The sequence below is a fragment of the Garra rufa genome, unplaced genomic scaffold, assembly GCF_049309525.1.
Source record: "Garra rufa unplaced genomic scaffold, GarRuf1.0 hap1_unplaced_003, whole genome shotgun sequence".
Taxonomy (NCBI): Eukaryota; Metazoa; Chordata; class Actinopteri; order Cypriniformes; family Cyprinidae; genus Garra; species Garra rufa.
In genome coordinates this window covers 7953766-7975903 of record NW_027394278.1, presented here as the reverse complement: position 1 = coordinate 7975903, position 22138 = coordinate 7953766, and positions in this window count along the sequence as shown.

Genomic DNA, 22138 nt, shown 5'->3' with positions numbered 1-22138 from the left:
AGGGATGTCCACTGTCAGCATTGTTGTATTCGTTGGCAACACTGGTAAAAAGAGATAAGGAAATAAGAGGAATCCAAGTTCCATATGGGGGAATAAGCATAATTCATCAGTATGCAGATGATACAACATTTACAGTTAAAGATATTGCGAGTATAAATAGGATAATGAAACATATGGAAACATACGGGAAAGCATCAGGTGCAAAAATAAATGTTGATAAGTCATAAATAATGGGAGTAGGTGGTGTAGATATAGAAGGACAAGGTATCCCTTTTAAAATAACAAAGGAATATATGAAGATTTTAGGTGTGAATGTAGGAGTAAATGTAAAAGAGGCGAGAGATGTCACATGGACTGGGATTTTAAATAAAATAAAACAAGTTTTACAGTTTTGGCGATTAAGAGATTTAAAGGGATGGTTCGGAGTAGAATTGACTTCATTGCTATGCACTCCGAAGCCCATGTAAATACCCCATCCGAAGTTTTTTTTTACCTTAGTCAAACATTTATGGAGATATTAGAGTTTTTCGAATTGCTTGTTACAGGAGTGAATGGTACATGTGATGTATCTCGTAAATTGCACCACTAAACGTGCAAATAATCTTACCAAACTTGTACAGTAGTGTAAATAGGTTATGTACTCACAAAACGCTGCATCAGAACATTTGTAAGTCCACCATGAGTGTTTTAAAAACACGTTTTAGCCGATCCCTACTAGTCTCAAAAACTACAAATGGCGACACGTCGACGTCACTTCCCTGGTTTGAAAAAAGCATGTAAAAGTCCTCCTATAAGTTGACATGCACACAGATGTAGTAGGAGGACTTTTACGTGCTTTTTTCAAACCAGGGAAGTGACGTCGACTTGTAGTTTCTGAGACTAGTAGTTCTCGGGTAAAACGTGTTTTTAAAACACTCATGGTGGACTTACAAATGTTCTGATGCAGCGTTTTGTGAGTACATAACCTGTTTACACTACTGTACAAGTTTGGTAAGATTACTTCCAGGCAAGTGTGTGGGATGAAGTACAATTACACCCTGTTGACAGAGAAGCTGAAGTGTTCACATTGTGAAAAGATGAGGCGGGCAGTGAGTAAGACACATAGTGACGCAGACAGTGAAGATGAGGACAGTCATCATGTTCAGCAGTACATTTGGCCTGCACACAGTCCCAAGATTCTGATGAACTTGGCCCCGGCCATCAGAAGCATGTTTCCTGCCATACTGTGTGGGAAGCGTGCTATTGACAAAGGCGTGGTTACTCTTCTGAATGACAGGGTCAACAGTGTGTCCATGAACAAAGTCCAGAGAGTGCTGCAGCAGGGACATGATGAGTGGTATGTGGAGCGCCGTGACCTGTACCAGACTCTCCTGTATGAAGCCCACACAGCTGGATCTGCATCATCTCAGAAGAGCATCCTGTCCTTTGTCAAAGCTGCTGGTACTTACACCCCTCCTCTGCCCCGGACTCCCCTTCCTTGTGCCCGTGTGCTGAGGCGTGCACACATGATCATGGAGATGGAGAGGATGCCTGTGTACAGAGCCTCAATCCTCAGTGTGACTGGAGAAATCCTCTGCATTGATGGTACAAGTCAGTCAAACATTCAAGTCAGAGATTCTAGTCTTCATGGTCTTATTCACAAAAACATAAAAAAGAACAGTAAACCATTTCAGAGGTTAACAAGACTTAGTATTGATATCCTGAAGTGTGAAAACATTGGTCTCTCTTTCCATTTGGCCCCTCCTCTCTCTCCTATCTATTTCCATTTGGCCCCTCCCCTCTCTTGCTAATCTGTTTACTTTTTTTTTTTTTTTTTCCCCACAGTGATCAGGACCCAAGATAGGGACTTGGAGGGGTCATGGGCCTGAGCAATTATTGACCAATCATTGAGCGCCGTTGAGCAAGTTGAGCATCTCAATCAACCAATCACTGAGCTCTGTTGAGCAGGCTGCTTCCTCAACCCACCAATCAGATGGCCGGACCGGATCAAGTGCATCGTGTGAGTGACAAGCGTAAACAACAGTACTGTCATCAATGGACTGAGATCGGTAACAGTGAGATCGGTAACAGCAAACAAGAGGTAAGTCCAGTATATTCTCCAGCTCCAGAAATGCTTTCTAACAGTTTTTTTTTTCCTGCATGGATTTACGTGCAGTAATTACAAAGCTATTAACTTTAAAGTTTTAAAAGCATTAATAGCGAAAATATAATCGCCCATCTAACTACTAACATGAATCGTAAACTGCAGTAATATTTGATAGTCTTTGTAATGTTTTACTAAAAAGTAAATACTTTGGAAATACCCAAACACAATCAGGGCTGGACATTAGGACTAACTTACTATCCAAATACAGGTAGATTTTACCTGTGGCTAGTAACACTAACGTTACTGTCACTTGCCAGTTTGTCCTGTTGGAATTGACTACTTACTGTACATTTAAATAGTTTAGGCCTGTTTTGTCCGGCTATCTCCACTAATCTAAACTATTTTGTCTCATAGTAACTGATAAGTCCTTAACAGTCAATAACATGTTAAAACACTGAAAACACAAGGCAAGCAAAAATATAGTCTAAAATGATAAAACCATTACCTTTTGAACTTTTAGCTAATCATATGAAATATCACATTAAAAGGTAAATCAGATAACATCCATAAAGATTACTCAGTACTTGTGTAGTATTTTTTTTTTAATTACTATTATTTTACAAAATACCTTTTTACTTCTACTTTAAGTAATAGTAATAGCAGTACTGTTACTTGTGTACATGTTTTGCATCTCCTGGTCTTCCAGTGTTTAATCCCCTGTACAGTTTGAAAAGAAGAAACTAATCTGAATCTGTTTCTGTTTTATTACAACAGATAAAAAAGCATGGATTTGGAGGGACACAAGTGCAGTGTATGTGGCAGTAGTTTCTCTGTGAAGTCCAACCTGACTCGGCACATGCAGCTTCATGGTCCAAAGGGATATGTGTGTGAAGTGTGTGGGAAAAGCTTCTCACTAAAACAGCAGCTGAGCAGCCACCAAAAACAGCACCTGTACTAAGAGTGTGGCAGTGGCCCCCAGCAAAGCAGTAGACACCAGCTGTCTGGATTCTGAAAAGGCGGAGGCTGCTGCAAAGAAAGCTGGAGGGGAAATGTGGAAAGGCCAGCTAGTTGTCACATTCGGCAAATATGCAGGACAGTCTTTCAGGTGGCTGCTCGAAAATGATGTGGGCTGGGTCATATGGCTGCTGTCTGAATATTGCCAGAAGGGTGAGAAGAACGATCTCCTAAAGTGGCAAAAGGAGCGATTGCTGCAGTATGCCAGAGAGTTCCCGCCTGTCACCTTTCATCTTGACAAACGCTTGGAGGTAACTTTGACCCGTTAACTGAGATTAAATTATATTTACTGTTTTGTTTATAAAAAAAATGTAGTGCATGTGTAAATAAGTTAGGCACATATTAATGCACCTTCAATAGTAAAATCATCAATGTTTACTTAGACATAGGAAGTGGTAACAGTGTAAGTACTTGTGTTTATGTGGTACAATACAACTCTGTATGTGTTTTTCTATAATTTCTTTATTTTCTGCATGAACAGGAGTCAAGGAAAGACAAAGGAAAGAAAGCTGAATCTACCCTTTCTAAGTTCCAGCAGGATCCTGACTATGCCAGTGATGCTGAATTGTTGGCAGCTGCTGGTAATTAACATTTAACACGGCATAACTCTATTTTGAAATTCATATAACATTTTCTTACTGATGTATTTCAAACATCTGACTAAATACACTGCCGAAATATCACACATTTTATGGCACTGATAATGACGACAGTAGGTTTAGGATTTCACTTTAATTTTCAGCAGGGTGAGGTATATTATCAAGCTAGCTGCCCCTTTTTCAGTGTAACAGATTTAATGCCTAAATGCTTCTTTGGCATTTAGATAACACATACAAAAATCTATTTAATTTGTATATGTGATATGTTAGATTTTTTATTATATTACAATATTTTTTTACACTATTGCCTATATTTTTTGTAGCAGCTCTATACTAAAATGTTTGTATTAAATATAATTTGTGTTCTCTAAAATAAGATCTGATAACATGGAAAATAGAAACAAACTTTGTTTATTGTGATAATGCTTGTGTTTGTCATTATATTCACATCTTAAGCAATGTGCTCAATACATTTTGTCTGATTTTTTCTACAGAGACTGTCCTTGAAGAGTCTGAGGTAGCGGTTTCCACACAGCTGACCACCTGGGGAGAGCTCACACCAGCTTCACTGCAAGGGATTTCTATGCCCAACAAGGTACACAATCTTGCATTATAACAATATACATACATACTGAGCAGTCAATTACCTATAAATATCATGCATATTCTATCCATGACAAGTATGTATGATATACTCATCATCGTATGTATGATTTATTTTTGCAGGGTTGATGTGGAAATGCTTGGGAATTCAACCTAAACCCCCTGTGGCCACGTACATCCCACCCAGAGCGTCAGCAGCACCTGTCCTGGTAGTGGTTCCTGCACAGCCACAGGGACCATCTATGATGCTCTGTGGGGCATCCAGCAGTCAAGGGTTCATACCTTTCACACCACCTCCTGCGCTGACATCCAGACGAATCAAGCCTCATAAATCCATGAAGCCTTGTGGGGCCTGCCAAGTACCCCAGTGTGGTGGGCAGCGCAAGAGGTACACGCCCTCCAAAGACAAGGCTGCTGAAAGTAGCCAAAAAATATTTACCTATTGCCCAGCAACTAGGAAGTCCACCACTTCAGGTTTTGAAGGTGTTGTGTTCAACAGTTTTGAACACTTCAAAAGTGTAGTAGATGAGGAACTAAAAAAGAAAAAAGAAAAAAAACAACTAGAGAGCCAACTCCATCTGCAACTACATCCCCCAAATCACATTCCCCAAGTCATATTTGCTACAATATCTGCCTCTTATACCAATTCACCGATTCATTATACACCATCTATAAAACACATACCTATTTTCTCATAGAAAAAAAGATGTTTTTAGTGAATGTAAATATCTGCTTAACATTGCATACTGTTGCACTGCATTACCTCATCCCCTTGTATATAGTATGTATATTGTATATTGCTTAATGTGTACATGTATAAATCTTGTAATAAGAATCCTGTAAATAATAACTTATTAGTTCCTATTTTGCTGTATTTTCTGCTAAATTACATAATAATTAATGTTAATTCTATTCTGTTTACATTGTTACTTGTGTTATTGTTATTGTTGTTGTGTTGTTTATTTCTGATATATATTGTTGAACAAATAAAATAAAAGAATGTTTCCTAATATATGATTCCTTTCACTGCTGTTTCCCCATTTGTCCACTTGATAGAAGTAAAGACTGTCACATGAAACTGTATTGAGTATAATAAGAGAGGCTGCATTACTTACCATTAAGGTAAAGATAAAGTCTTTTTCTAAAATTCCATTAAGGCCCTTTTATGTGTACATTTTACATGCTCCCTACAGTGCGAATGGGGCCAATAGAGTGAATAATATCTCAGATATGAGCAAATTACACTTTGTTCAAGTACCCTAATATAGTTTCTTAGATTTTTTTTCAGTGATCTTGCAAACATTGTAACTAAAAGTCTCAAGTTTACTTGTAAAGTGCGTTCATTCATACTTCAAACAGATATGAGCAAACACATTTGTTACATTACTTGTTTTTTATTGTTTTAATTAAAGCATTATGTTTGTTACATTATGTGACAGACATCTTATTATACTTAATAAAACATTCAAGTCAGAGATTCTAGTCTTCATGGTCTTATTTACAAAAACATAAAAAAGAACAGTAAACCATTTCAGTGGTTAACAAGACTTAGTATTGATTTCCTGAAGTGTGAAAACATTGGTCTCTCTTTCCATTTGGCCCCTCCCCTCTCTCGCTAATCTGTTTACTTTTTTTTCCCACAGTGATCAGGACCCAGGATAGGGACTTGGAGGGGTCATGGGCCATTCCCAGGCGGTCTCCCATCCAAGTACTAACCAGGCCCGACCCTGCTTAGCTTCCGAGATCGGACGAGATCGGGCGTGCTTTTTTTTTTTTTTTTTTTTTTTTATTATCAAAAAGTACAAAATAATATTTACATAACTCATTTTTCATTCATTACATCTTTCAATCTTATTACATTTGAAGACAATTTAGCATATACAGCATGAGCTTTGAATTTAACCCTCCTTTATATCACTCAAACGAAACCAAAAACCCAAAACAAAAATACCTAACTTAAATATAACCATTTCTTTTCAAAATGTTAAACTAAACCTTTCTTTTGTACATATAAATCCACTTTCTTCTACAAACGCTTTTTCAAATTCTTCTTTGCTTAGGTATTTCCACATTATATACACATTCTTTCTAACAATACTCTTGAACATTTCAGTCACATCTACTTTCTTTCTCTCATAGTATGCCATATTCCTCCTCACCCATATTGCATACCTTGCATTACTTAGAATCAAATTCCAAAAGTTCACCTTCCTATCCTTATAATTTGTACATTCACCAAACAAAAACAGTTTTTTCCACTCATCTTCTGCAACCCCTTTTCCCATTCCATCTTTTATCAGTTTTTTCATTTTTCCATGAAACTCCTCAAGTTCCTTGCACTCAAAGAAAATGTGCATCAAAGTTTCTGGCTCTGTCTCACATATATCACATTCTCTACTCACATTTTTATTCATTTGATGAATTACCACCTTTGTATAGATTCTATTGTGTCGTAGCTTGAAGTCCAAGTTCTCACAGTCTAGTCCGTTGTATTTTATATTTAAGTTTCTCCATATTGTTTTTACTTTCAAATCAGGAAACAATCTTGGCCATACCGCTTCTGATGCAGGCACTTTGATCTCCTTTCTGACCATCATTTTGTATACAGTTTTCACATTTATCTCCCACAAAAACTTTTTTCTCCCATTTTCCACAATGTACATTTCAGGCATTCCCCAATCTCCCACTTTAACAGTTTCCCTTTCAATCCTTTCTACCCACCTTTCAGGCAGGCTTTTTTTAATGTTTTCACATTCACCATCCACTTTTGCTTTCTCAATTTCATCATCCCACCCCACCACACAATCATATATTGCTCTATTCGGTAAAAAACCTTTTACATATTCGTAAGCCATATCCTTTACTTTCCTTACCCCCGCTCTCATGAACAGTCTGTTGTAAAGCATTTTCCCTCCCCTCCTTATTCTTGGGTTCAGGAAAATTGGCTGATTGTGTATTTGGTTTATGTTTTCACATTCATAGTTTACATTTATCACAAATTCAGCCCATGCAGTAAACACTTCTTGGTAAAACAAAGGCAACTTTTCAATCATTGGCTTTTTTAAAACCATAAACACTCCTTCTTCACCACACCCTCCTCCTTCATTTAAATATTTTCTCATATACCCCTTCCATCCATATTCTACTTTGCCACATAAATACTTTTTTATTGTCTTAACTCTTATTGCTTTCCTTTTCACATCTAAATCCATCAATTTCAAACCCCCCTCACTGTAATCTGCTATTAATGTTTTTGCTGATATTTTTACTCCTTTCCCACCCCACACAAAAATATTCACAGCCTCTTTTATTCCATTTAACACCCAGTCTGGTAAATCAATTGCTCCCATCACATAATTACATTTAGTTAACAATAAAGAATTAACCACTACCACTTTTCCTCTTAGTCTTAATTCCCTTAGTCTCCAAAACTGTAACACTTGCTTGATTTTGTTTAGCACTCCTGACCATGTTGCATCTCTTGCCTCTTTTGCATTCTCTCCTACGTTTACCCCTAAAATTTTTATAAAATCTTTCGTTATTTTAAATGGAACATCTGACCCTTCCACCCTTATTCCTCCTATACTCATTATTTCAGATTTTTCCACATTTATTTTAGCACCTGACGCTTTCCCATATTTTTCCATCTGTTTTCTAATTTTATTTATACTCTCTATATCCCTAACTGTAAAAGTTGTATCATCTGCATATTGATGTATTACACTCAATCCTCCATTTGGTATTTGAATACCTTTTATTTCCTTGTCATTTTTGATGAGTGTCGCCAGTGGCTCAGCTGTTATTGAATACAATATTGCAGACAACGGACAGCCTTGCCTTACTGACCTCTCTAACTGAAAGGGGTCAGTTAACACCCCATTAACCTTAACACAACTTTTAGCATTTACATATATTAATTTTATCCACTTTTGCATTCTCTCTCCAAACCCAAATCTCCCCATTGTCTGTTCTATAAAGCTATGTTCCACCCTATCAAAAGCCTTATTTAAGTCTATAGATAAAACCAATCCCCCTTTCCCATCTTTCCCCATCCCTTCTACTACGTCCCTTATTGTGCAAATTGTATCTGTAATGTCTCTTCCCTTTATGCTATAAGCTTGGCTTGGTGATACTATTGACCCTACCACCTCTTTTATCCTATTTGCCAGCACTTTTGTCAGTATTTTATAATCCGTGTTTAACAGACTCAACGGTCTATAATTTTCTAGCTTAAGTGGACTTCCTTTATTTTTATATAGTATTGTGATTACTCCTAGCCCCATAGACTCTGGCATTTCACCTCTCTCTTCCATACTTCTATAAACCTTCCACAATATTGGTGCTACAGTCTCTTCAAAAGTCTTGTAAAACTCATGCGTTAAGCCGTCTGAGCCCGGGCTTTTATTCTTCTTTGTCTGTTTTATTGCTTCTTTTATTTCTTCGATACCTATGTCACTTTCACATGTATTTTTCTCACTTTCACTTAACCTCACACTCACAGAGTTCAAAACTTCCTCCACACACTCCTGTTTAACCCCTTCTTTCTTAAATAGCTTCTTATAAAATATTTCTACTTCTCTTATTATCTCCACATAATCAGTAATCTTATCTCCTTTTTCATTTTCCAACTCTGTTATATACTTTTTCATCTGCTTTTTCTTTTCTAAGTTTAGAAAGAACTTTGTGCTTCTTTCTCCCTCTAACGCATACTGCGCTCTACTCCTTATTATTGCACCCTTGCTTTTTTCTTTTTCATACTCCTCTATTTCTGCATTTATCTGCATAAAGCGTTCTTTATCTTGCTCGGGATTACTTTCTATTTTTTCTGCTTCCCTCTTCAATTCATTTTGCATTACCTCAACTTTGCTCCTTCTCTTAAAATTCCTTTGTTTGGCATATCTAATACTTCTTTTTTTAATTATCCCTTTCATTTTTTCCCACCACTCACATACATTTTCATCAAATAAGATATTTTCCATTTCATAATCTATACATTTTCTGATATTTTCTTTATATGCCTCTTCTTTTAGCAAGTCTGCATTCAAACACCACATTCCTCCCCCCCTCTCCTCCTCGTTCACACCCATCTTTACCATCATCATAGCATGGTCACTTACTCCCACAAACTTATATCTCACATTTTTTATATATTTTAACATTTCCCTTTTGGTTAAACATAAATCTATACGGCTTTGTTTCAAGACTCCCATCACCAATTGTCTTCTAGAGAAGTCTTTTTTGTAGGGATTCTCATCCCTCCATACATCAACTATGTCCTCATTTTGCATCCATTCAGTTAAATATTTTCTGGATACATCTGACTTAAAGTTTGCGCTGCTTGACGCGTCCAGTCTTGTGCACCATACATTAAAGTCACCGACTATTATAAAGTTGCCTTTACACAGCGGCTTAATTTCTTTAAAGACTTCTTTTCTTTCATTTTCTGTGTTAGGTGCATAAATGTTTATCAGCCTGAACAGTTCATTGTGAAATACAAATTCAATCACTAACAATCTCCCATTTCCATCCTTGTATATTTGCTTCACATTGTTTAATCGATCTCCTTTTATCAGGGTTGCCACGCCACAGGATTTTGCAGTCCCATGATTAGAAATAATTTCACCTTCCCACCTCTTTCTTATGTTGTCCATTATTTCATCAGACCAGTGTGTCTCTTGCAAACAGAGTATATCCGCTTTTAACAAACCCTTCACCTTCTCAAACTTATTTTCATCTCTTAACCCATTGCTATTCAAACAGGCAATGTTCATAATGCCCCACATAGCAAGTATCATAATTTTGAAAAAAATCATACTCATTTTGCTCAATCCATGCACTTACTTTCTGCAGTGTGCTCCTCCATTTCTTTCTTCTTTCTTTTCTTCTGCACCCTTTTTCCTTCGCTTGTGTCCATGTCCTCGTCCTCGATTGTCTCTAGACTCTCTGGCACTCCTCCACATCCCTCCACTTGCAGCTTTTCGCCTTGCCCTTTTGCACTGTCACCCTCCTGACTCTCTCCATCACCTTTCGCTGTTTCCCCTTCTCCATTTTCACACTCCAAGCCCTTCATAGCCATCTCCTTTCCGGGTTCCGCTCTCCTTTCTTTCTTTTTTCTTTCTCTCTCTCTCTGCCTCTGCCCTGGAGCCTCCTCCTCTTGACTGCTCACATTCTCAATCGCTCTCCACTCCACTGTTCTTTCTTCTCCACTCCATGCATCCCTTCTTTCTTCTCCAGTCGCTTCACCTTCCTTTCCTTCGATCTCCACCTCTTCATCCACCTCATACAGATCCGAATCCTCCTCATTGCTGTTTTCCTCATCCATCTCCGGCAGTGTTTCACACACACATAATCCAGGTCGCATATTGCACATAATGCAGTTCACCTCCTTGCACTCTCTGGCGTAATGTCCCTGCTTGTCACATTTAAAACATCTGAAGCTTGGGCAGTCTCTTACAATGTGACCTGGCTGAATGCACAGGCGACAGACTTTCACTTGCCTGTCATGTATCACTCTGAAGTGCTCAGTCCCTCCTAGTGTCTCAAACTTTGTTGAATATGGCAGTGATTTTACCACATCATTGAATTTTACCTTTAAAAATCTTGTCCCATCAGCGATATCTGTCCCCGGCCACATTCTCCTTTTCACTCTTGAGACCGCTTTAACTCCCCATTCCGACAGCTTTCTCAGTATCTCCTCATCCTGAATATACATTGGTAGACCAAGAAATGAGACCACCATCTCCATACAGTCCACCTCTTTCGCCATAATCCGACTGTTCTTTATCTTTAGCCCATCCAACAACTTCTTCTTTCCTTTTTCCTCTTCCATTGTCAGCTCGTATTCTTTTGGTGTTTTGTATCTACAGCCGATCACCACTCCACACTCTTCTCTCACTTTCTTCAGTATCTCCATCATCGTTATTCTATCTTCTCCTTCTATTTCCACCAGCACTGTGAGCCTCTTTTCATAATTCCTTCTTCTTTGGTCCCGTTCTCCATCCATTTCCCTTGTGTTCCTTTTCTCCAGGCCTCTTCCCACCTCCATTTTGTCATCCAACATTGTAGCCATCTCAGCACAGAAAGTATCTATCCCCAAACAGCAATAGCCGTTTGGGGATTAAATAACTTGACTACCCACCAATTCCTCTTTTTCAAAAAGGTTGTTTTAAAAACACAGGCTTCAGTTTCCAGTTCTCAAAACTCAAAACACTCTCTGTTTGCTTTCTCCAACAAGCTGTACCACTTCCTGCTTCCACTAGAGGGCGCTCAGCGTGGTATGGCCGTAAGCGAAAGCTGAAGTCAAGAGTGAGCTATTTAAAGAAGACACACCAGCAGCAGCCCTACACAGATCGACCCGTAAAGACACACGCCCCGGACTGCAGTTGCAAGAATAACAACCACCCCACCCTCAAAGAAATAGTATTATTAAAGCATATAAACGTATAACTATTTTTTCCCCCGACATATTATCGCTTCAACCAAAGTTCGCCATAATGTTGATTAACAAAGAAAAAAGTCAACTCTCCTCTCTTTTCGTGAAAAAAGGAAGTAAAAATGGGCAGATTTTGATTATTTAAAAGTAGAAATAAGAAGCATATCATTTTATGGAAAAAGAAAAAAAGTAACAATTGCCTTTTCTTTTAGCTAAAGAGGTGCTCAGGTGCATCTCAATACATTAGAATGTTGTAGAAAAGTTCATTTATAATTCAACTCAAATTGTGAAAGTCGTGTATTAAATAAATTCAGTGCACACAGACTGAAGTAAGTCTTTGGTTCTTTTAATTGTGACGATTTACCTCGCATTAGTTACTTTTTATGGAAAGTAATGCATTACATTACTTTTGCGTTACTGTTTAAATCTGGCTTGCTTGTTTGTTTTTAATATAAAAAGTAGCCTACTATTTTTTTTTTTTTTTTTTTTTTTTTTTTTTGACAATGTAAAAGCCTTTTCATACCAAAAGCCTCAGGTTAAGGGAAAAGTAAATTCACGTCTGTACAGTAGACCACAGAAGAAAAAAATGTCAACTCTTTACCAGTAAAAAAAGGAAAACAAATGTTAGATAATCTAGATGAATTGGGTCCCTGTACGGTCCGTGTACGTTTTATTCATTTCATTTTCAAATTGAAACGAAATAAGCAGAAATAAGAAAACGGCTCATTTATTCGTTTTTTCATTAGTTCAGAAAACGAAAAAACGAGATATTGGCTCGATCATGAGACGCCCCTTTACGCCGATTGGTCAATCAAACCTGGACCGGTGACACCATCCATTGTTCGTTCAACAAAATAAAAGACCATTATTTATTTATTTATTTTCATTCTTTTGCAGTCTTTAAAACAACACACAAGTGCAATAACATTAATTACATCAAAATATTATACAATGTAACTAAAAATATAATAATAATAATAATAATAATAAAATTGGAAAAGCAATTAGAAAATCACATGTACACAAGAAGTTCAAATAGTTACAAATTATTCAAACAATAGATTTATGGCTTTAAAAATAATTTACAGCTTGTGTCTTATTTCTTGATTCTTTTAACCATTGCATACCTGGCTGTTTCTATTAAAATGAGAGTCAACAAGATGATAGTCCCCTGACTTCTGTTCAACCTAACTCGTTTCACAAATATTTATTTCACAAATATTAATCTGCATCCAGCATGTTTTATTTTGCTGAATGATTTTAAATCTGAGCATCTGCGGTACCCAGACAGCGCAAAGAATAACAGATCAGTGTTCAGTCAAGTGTAAATGCACAGCAGTCTTAACGTTTCTTTTAGACATTATGTTCAGTTTTGGACAAGCGATGGTAAGTGCAAATACTGTAATGCAAATCTACCGAGGGTGGAGAATTTGATTTTTTACTGCACTGTATATCATAGCCACAGGAACGTTTCATTTCGCCAGGATTTAAGTTAGTATAAGTGTGCAAAGCCTTGATGCTTAGCCTAAGTAAAATGTTGATATCAGCTAGATAAAAAATAACGCTTTAAAAAAAGTCGCTTTTCACGATATTCGGCCATTTAACCATTAAATTAGCCTACTTGCCCACCGCCCCACCGTCGTTTTTTATTAAAATATTATATTGAAGTAATTTTTATAGAAATAATATCAAGGTAGTTCAGCGGGACAACAGACAATCGCCTGCTTCATACAGCACAAGCAACAGCGCAGGAGACCATGATACAGCGAGATGATTGACACGACCATAGCGGAGGCAGAAGCACAAGAGCGCAAGTAAACGTTTGTTAATCAAGAAAAAAATATAGGTGCCTGTAGGTTATATACATCTATAGCCACAGGAACGTTTAATTTTGCTGAGATTTAAGTTAAATGTGCACAGATAATTAATGACACTTAGGTGGGCCCAGGGAAAAAAAAAATATTAGGCTAGAGTTTAAAAAATGTAAAAAATAAAAAAATAAAAAAAACTGTCATTTTATACTGTATTATATATTTACACTGGATCACCAACAGTACAGTAAAAATTAAATTCTCCACTCTTCAGTACCTTCAGTCGATTTGCATTACAGTATTTGCACTTACCATCGCTTGTCCAAAACTGAGTATAATGTCTGAAAAGTTATGACTGCTGTGGATTGACACGTGACATGTGAACGGCCCCTTAAAATGGTAACCATATGTAAAAATGTTTTTCTGTCTATGCTCTCTAAACACTTCAAACTATTTTGTGTCCATATTTTAAACCTTTATATTCTACATCAACTTTACCTGAATTCACTTTACATTTTTGATACGATCTCAAAACACTGATTAGAAAAAAGCTTCCCTCTGGCGGTCAATCGTGATAATTCAGAGTTGCTTGTTACCACCTGTTCTCCGTATTAAAATATCTGTTGTTATAACCTGGGATATTTCAACAATATTTATTAATACACTTTCTTTAATGCGCTCAAATTTAGATTTTATTCAGTGTTTCTATTCAATTTCTATTTTAATTATATTTAAAGTGTCATCGGTTACCACAATCTTTCATGTTTACCAGACACAACATGAAAACACGGTTCTAGCACCTCCCGTAGATCCGGACCTGTGGGGTTTCATAAAAGAAGTTTACCAAATAAGCCTGGTTTATTTCAGTTAGTCTGACTTATTTTGAGCCAAATCAAGCTAGCTAAAATAAGACTTGCTTATTTGGTAAACTTTTGGTACGTCTGTTAAAGATCACTTGATTTGGAAAGCATCTACTGTGTACAAACATCTGACAGACCTCTTTAAGATGTCAGTTTTACATGCATTGTAAATCATAAACATCTGAAAGACATCAAAAATTGTTAGGTACATGGATCGACCCGTAATGATACATGTCCCCGGCTGCAGCTGCAACACAAACAGCCACATTTACCCCCTCAAGCCTTTTTAATATATATATTTTGTTTTTACTAGGCCTAATAATACTAACAACAAAAAAAAAAAAACCCTACACATATCAACTCGCCACATTGTCGCACTTTGAGTGCAAGTGAATGTGCCTGTTTTTTAGAAGAAATGCGAGGCATATCATTTTAAAAACAAACTAACAAACATTTGTTCTTCAGGGTCTGCTCTGTAGCATACAATTTAATAATAATAATATGAAACATACAAGGTTAAACATTGAGAGTATTTTTGGAGTTTTTTTTATTATTATTATTTTTTTATGCCCATTAATGACATAACATCAATTTTAGTCTACCATTGAAAAGGACTAATAAGTCTTTCAAACAAAAATCATTTTTATGTCACGTACCTGAAACTGTGTCATTTTACTGCTATATCCATTGTCTCCTATTGGATCCGAAAAGGTGAATGGCTTTCATAACACTCCACAGTGTTTCTTAAACACTTTCTCCAGAGATCCAGACAGTGATGCTGTTTATGGGAAGGTTTTACTTCTGGGATAAAATTGTTCCCAAAAGTGAGATAAATCTGATAAAGCCTCCCTTTAAATGCACAGGTATGTCTTCAAATATAAAACTGATACATATAGGCCTGTATGATGGACCACAAATGACAGAGAAGCTTATAGCTGGTCCCAACCAGCTCCAAAACACATACAGGCATTTTACAAATAACCCTGAAGGCCTTGATGAGCTGCTTGACTGGAAGTGGAGGTGTTTATTTAGGGCTGAAGCTAAACTCTGCAAAACCCTCATGAACTGACTTTGGCACCCAAGGTTTGTGAAGCCCTGAGGTTCATGAGAGATTCGCAGAGGGTTTTGAGAACACAATGTGTGCTGGTTTCACTTTGTTTATATACACAGCTGCATACGTTTCAAAATTTTGTGAACAGAAGAAGTTTACTGCATTTCAACAGTATACCACCAAAATAAATGATATACAGAATTTTTTAAGCTTAAGGATTTGAGCGCTTGAATGAAATGTCATATTGCAGTTTAAATCGTGTCAAAATAACCAAAATAATAATAATACATAATTATAATGTAATTATTCAAATCAAATGTAAAAAAAAAGTTTGTTTGTTTGTTTGTTTGTTTGTTTGTTTTTCTTGCGTGTCATGTGACCATTAACATACACTCCTCAGCTAATACACTTACACATGACTTATTGCTTGTTCCCTTTATCATTTTTAACTGATTGCTTTATTTATTATGTTGGCTTGGAGAAGCCAACATATTGTTATGCTATTTAAACTTATTATTATTATTATTAAAATTCTTCTGAGACTAAAATTCTATACGCTACTCCTCCTAGAGCTTTAAGGCTACAAGCCCCAAACTCGGCGGAGCCCTGGGCCCTGGTCACGAAAGTGTTGCTATATCTTTTTGGAATGATCAGACTTACAGTTGATTTAATATTAATTTTTTTACATGAAAAATTTCTATAGGATTTCAATGGGCTGAGAAAAAATGCGCCATCTAGAGGCGCAATACCTCTCGACTGAAGAGGCGGGACTCAAACCTCTTGCTTACAGTCACTCTGAAATCGGTGGAAATACAAATAAATACCGCCTTAAAAATTCAAATATTACAGCGATTTAACTCTAAATACCCATTAGAACATATCAACAGCTAAATTCAGTGGTTTGTGAGTAGTTCTTGTAAAAGAAAAGCTCGCACCCTTCAGCGCTTGTACAAGCCGTCAGCACTAGGCTTCTCTCTCTCGACATGTGCTCACAAACAACATAAATTGCACGAATTAGAACGCCTTTAAAATAAATATATTTCAGCGATTTGTTTGTAAATACCCATTAGAACACATCAACAAATCAGCCTTTTGTGATCTGTTTTATTTCAAAGTTAAAGCACTGTCTTCAGCAAATGTGTTATACAGACGAGCTTTCACGGCTCGGAGCTAACTTACCCGACTGAGAATTATGACTGCACGTCTTTTAAAAGCATTTAAATAAAAACACTCCAGCGATCCAACACAATAAATATACAAGAATATTTTAAAGAACTACCTTAGCTGCAAATGAGCTTTTCAATACGTTTCACTAACGAACATGTTACCGAGCTGAGACTTACTTTCACTTTGATTTCGGTGGAAAATGCATATAAATAACGCCTTTAAAATTACAATATTCCAGCCATTTAATTGTAAATACCCATTAGAACACATCAAGACCTGAATTCAGCTGTTTGAGCGAATTTATTGAAACCCCTAAGCATTTCCTTCACCGCGTACAGATTGCTTTCAACGAGTTTACATGGATACGAACGACATAATTTGCACGAATTTGACCGCCTTTAAAATTACATTATTGCAGCGATTTAATTCAGTCCACCCATTAGAAAATATCAACAGCTAAATGCAGTTGTTTGTGACTATTTTTTTTTTTCATACAGAGAGCGCTGCGTTCAGCTGTGTGTTAGACATGAGCTCCGAGATGTCCGACTGAGAATTATACATGACTGCACGTCTTTTAAAGGCATTTAAATAAAAACACTCCAGCGATTCAACACAATAAATATAGAAGAATTTTTTAAAGACCTGCATTGGGTGCAAATGACGTTTTTCATAGGCTTAACTAACATGAGGTGCACGGCTGCATTTATGTGTCTGTTAACAAAGACATCATTTGCACGTCTTTAAAAGGTATTTTAATACAAACACTCCAGCGATTCAACACAATAATAGTTCAGTCATATAATAAAAAGTTTAAATGCTTGCTTATTTCTGCTTTTCGGCTCAACCGCACGCGACGCAACGCGGCTTTGAAGCAGGCGCTCATCACTTATTCCAGTATGGCAAGCCGTTTTAACCTAAAATACACATTAATCCACTATGGTGTTCTGGGCTGGCCCTTTTGCCCGAAGGCTGCCCGGTTTGCTTCTCCAAGCCAACATTTAAAGTTTGTCATCGAACTTTAGCTTCTAGTTTTCTTTGTGATTTCTTTCTGCTTACAGTGTTGCAAAGAACATATTCTTCCTTTCTCCTCCAGGGGGCGATCGAGAGACCTTTTCTCTACAGTAAATCTCTAAGCACTTTATACAAGTCAAAAGTTTTTGAACTGTAAGAAAAAAAATGTTTATAGAAAAATACAGTTTTATTTAGCAAGGATGCTTTCAATTAATAAAACATGATGATAAATACATTCATCATGCTGATCTTTGGATCTTTCTATTCATCAAAGAATCCTGAACATGTACTCAACTATTTTAAATATAGATATTAATAATAATAAATGTTTCTTGAACAGCAAATCAGCATATTAAAATGAAATGAATGAAATCACAAGAATCAATTACATTTTATATTGATATATTAAAATATATTCAAAAAGAATATTATTTTAAAATTAAAAAAATATTTTACAAATTACCTTAAAAGGTAAAAGTATTTCAGAATATTACTGCTTTTGTGGTATTTTGGATCAAATAAATGCAGAAGAGAGTTCCTTTAAAAAAAAAACAAAAAAAAAAACATTACAAATCTTACTGTCCAAAAACTTTTGACTGGTAGTGTATGAAGTGCTTGAGAGATTTACTGCAGAGAAAAGGTCTCTCGATCGCCCCCTGGAGGAGAAAGGAAGAATATATCCTTTGCAACACTGTAAGCAGAAAGAAATTCCAGAGAAAACAAAATGAAAGAAAATAAATGAAGCAATCAGTTTAAAATGTTAAAGGGAACAAGCAATAATTCTGAGTCATGTGTTAGTGTATTAGTTGAGGAGTGTAGGAAAAGCAAAAGCTTACAGCACCTGGTATTCCCAGGCGGTCTCCCATCCAAGTACTAACCAGGCCCGACCCTGCTTAGCTTCCGAGATCGGACGAGATCGGGCGTGCTTTTTTTTTTTTTTTTTTTTTTTTTTTTATTATCAAAAAGTACAAAATAATATTTACATAACTCATTTTTCATTCATTACACCTTTCAATCTTATTACATTTGAAGACAATTTAGCATATACAGCATGAGCTTTGAATTTAACCCTCCTTTATATCACTCAAACGAAACCAAAAACCCAAAACAAAAATACCTAACTTAAATATAACCATTTCTTTTCAAAATGTTAAACTAAACCTTTCTTTTGTACATATAAATCCACTTTCATCTACAAATGCTTTTTCAAATTCTTCTTTGCTTAGGTATTTCCACATTATATACACATTCTTTCTAACAATACTCTTGAACATTTCAGTCACATCTACTTTCTTTCTCTCATAGTATGCCATATTCCTCCTCACCCATATTGCATACCTTGCATTACTTAGAATCAAATTCCAAAAGTTCACCTTCCTATCCTTATAATTTGTGCATTCACCAAACAAAAACAGTTTTTTCCACTCATCTTCTGCAACCCCTTTTCCCATTCCATCTTTTATCAGTTTTTTCATTTTTCCATGAAACTCCTCAAGTTCCTTGCACTCAAAGAAAATGTGCATCAAAGTTTCTGGCTCTGTCTCACATATATCACATTCTCTACTCACATTTTTATTCATTTGATGAATTACCACCTTTGTATAGATTCTATTGTGTCGTAGCTTGAAGTCCAAGTTCTCACAGTCTAGTCCGTTGTATTTTATATTTAAGTTTCTCCATATTGTTTTTACTTTCAAATCAGGAAACAATCTTGGCCATACCGCTTCTGATGCAGGCACTTTGATCTCCTTTCTGACCATCATTTTGTATACAGTTTTCACATTTATCTCCCACAAAAACTTTTTTCTCCCATTTTCCACAATGTACATTTCAGGCATTCCCCAATCTCCCACTTTAACAGTTTCCCTTTCAATCCTTTCTACCCACCTTTCAGGCAGGCTTTTTTTAATGTTTTCACATTCACCATCCACTTTTGCTTTCTCAATTTCATCATCCCACCCCACCACACAATCATATATTGCTCTATTCGGTAAAAAACCTTTTACATATTCGTAAGCCATATCCTTTACTTTCCTTACCCCCGCTCTCATGAACAGTCTGTTGTAAAGCATTTTCCCTCCCCTCCTTATTCTTGGGTTCAGGAAAATTGGCTGATTGTGTATTTGGTTTATGTTTTCACATTCATAGTTTACATTTATCACAAATTCAGCCCATGCAGTAAACACTTCTTGGTAAAACAAAGGCAACTTTTCAATCATTGGCTTTTTTAAAACCATAAACACTCCTTCTTCACCACACCCTCCTCCTTCATTTAAATATTTTCTCATATACCCCTTCCATCCATATTCTACTTTGCCACATAAATACTTTTTTATTGTCTTAACTCTTATTGCTTTCCTTTTCACATCTAAATCCATCAATTTCAAACCCCCCTCACTGTAATCTGCTATTAATGTTTTTGCTGATATTTTTACTCCTTTCCCACCCCACACAAAAATATTCACAGCCTCTTTTATTCCATTTAACACCCAGTCTGGTAAATCAATTGCTCCCATCACATAATTACATTTAGTTAACAATAAAGAATTAACCACTACCACTTTTCCTCTTAGTCTTAATTCCCTTAGTCTCCAAAACTGTAACACTTGCTTGATTTTGTTTAGCACTCCTGACCATGTTGCATCTCTTGCCTCTTTTGCATTCTCTCCTACGTTTACCCCTAAAATTTTTATAAAATCTTTCGTTATTTTAAATGGAACATCTGACCCTTCCACCCTTATTCCTCCTATACTCATTATTTCAGATTTTTCCACATTTATTTTAGCACCTGACGCTTTCCCATATTTTTCCATCTGTTTTCTAATTTTATTTATACTCTCTATATCCCTAACTGTAAAAGTTGTATCATCTGCATATTGATGTATTACACTCAATCCTCCATTTGGTATTTGAATACCTTTTATTTCCTTGTCATTTTTGATGAGTGTCGCCAGTGGCTCAGCTGTTATTGAATACAATATTGCAGACAACGGACAGCCTTGCCTTACTGACCTCTCTAACTGAAAGGGGTCAGTTAACACCCCATTAACCTTAACACAACTTTTAGCATTTACATATATTAATTTTATCCACTTTTGCATTCTCTCTCCAAACCCAAATCTCCCCATTGTCTGTTCTATAAAGCTATGTTCCACCCTATCAAAAGCCTTATTTAAGTCTATAGATAAAACCAATCCCCCTTTCCCATCTTTCCCCATCCCTTCTACTACGTCCCTTATTGTGCAAATTGTATCTGTAATGTCTCTTCCCTTTATGCTATAAGCTTGGCTTGGTGATACTATTGACCCTACCACCTCTTTTATCTTATTTGCCAGCACTTTTGTCAGTATTTTATAATCCGTGTTTAACAGACTCAACGGTCTATAATTTTCTAGCTTAAGTGGACTTCCTTTATTTTTATATAGTATTGTGATTACTCCTAGCCCCATAGACTCTGGCATTTCACCTCTCTCTTCCATACTTCTATAAACCTTCCACAATATTGGTGCTACAGTCTCTTCAAAAGTCTTGTAAAACTCATGCGTTAAGCCGTCTGAGCCCGGGCTTTTATTCTTCTTTGTCTGTTTTATTGCTTCTTTTATTTCTTCGATACCTATGTCACTTTCACATATATTTTTCTCACTTTCACTTAACCTCACACTCACAGAGTTCAAAACTTCCTCCACACACTCCTGTTTAACCCCTTCTTTCTTAAATAGCTTCTTATAAAATATTTCTACTTCTCTTATTATCTCCACATAATCAGTAATCTTATCTCCTTTTTCATTTTCCAACTCTGTTATATACTTTTTCATCTGCTTTTTCTTTTCTAAGTTTAGAAAGAACTTTGTGCTTCTTTCTCCCTCTAACGCATACTGCGCTCTACTCCTTATTATTGCACCCTTACTTTTTTCTTTTTCATACTCCTCTATTTCTGCATTTATCTGCATAAAGCGTTCTTTATCTTGCTCGGGATTAATTTCTATTTTTTCTGCTTCCCTCTTCAATTCATTTTGCATTACCTCAACTTTGCTCCTTCTCTTAAAATTCCTTTGTTTGGCATATCTAATACTTCTTTTTTTAATTATCCCTTTCATTTTTTCCCACCACTCACATACATTTTCATCAAATAAGATATTTTCCATTTCATAATCTATACATTTTCTGATATTTTCTTTATATGCCTCTTCTTTTAGCAAGTCTGCATTCAAACACCACATTCCTCCCCCCCTCTCCTCCTCGTTCACACCCATCTTTACCATCATCATAGCATGGTCACTTACTCCCACAAACTTATATCTCACATTTTTTATATATTTTAACACTTCCCTTTTGGTTAAACATAAATCTATACGGCTTTGTTTCAAGACTCCCATCACCAATTGTCTTCTAGAGAAGTCTTTTTTGTAGGGATTCTCATCCCTCCATACATCAACTATGTCCTCATTTTGCATCCATTCAGTTAAATATTTTCTGGATACATCTGACTTAAAGTTTGCGCTGC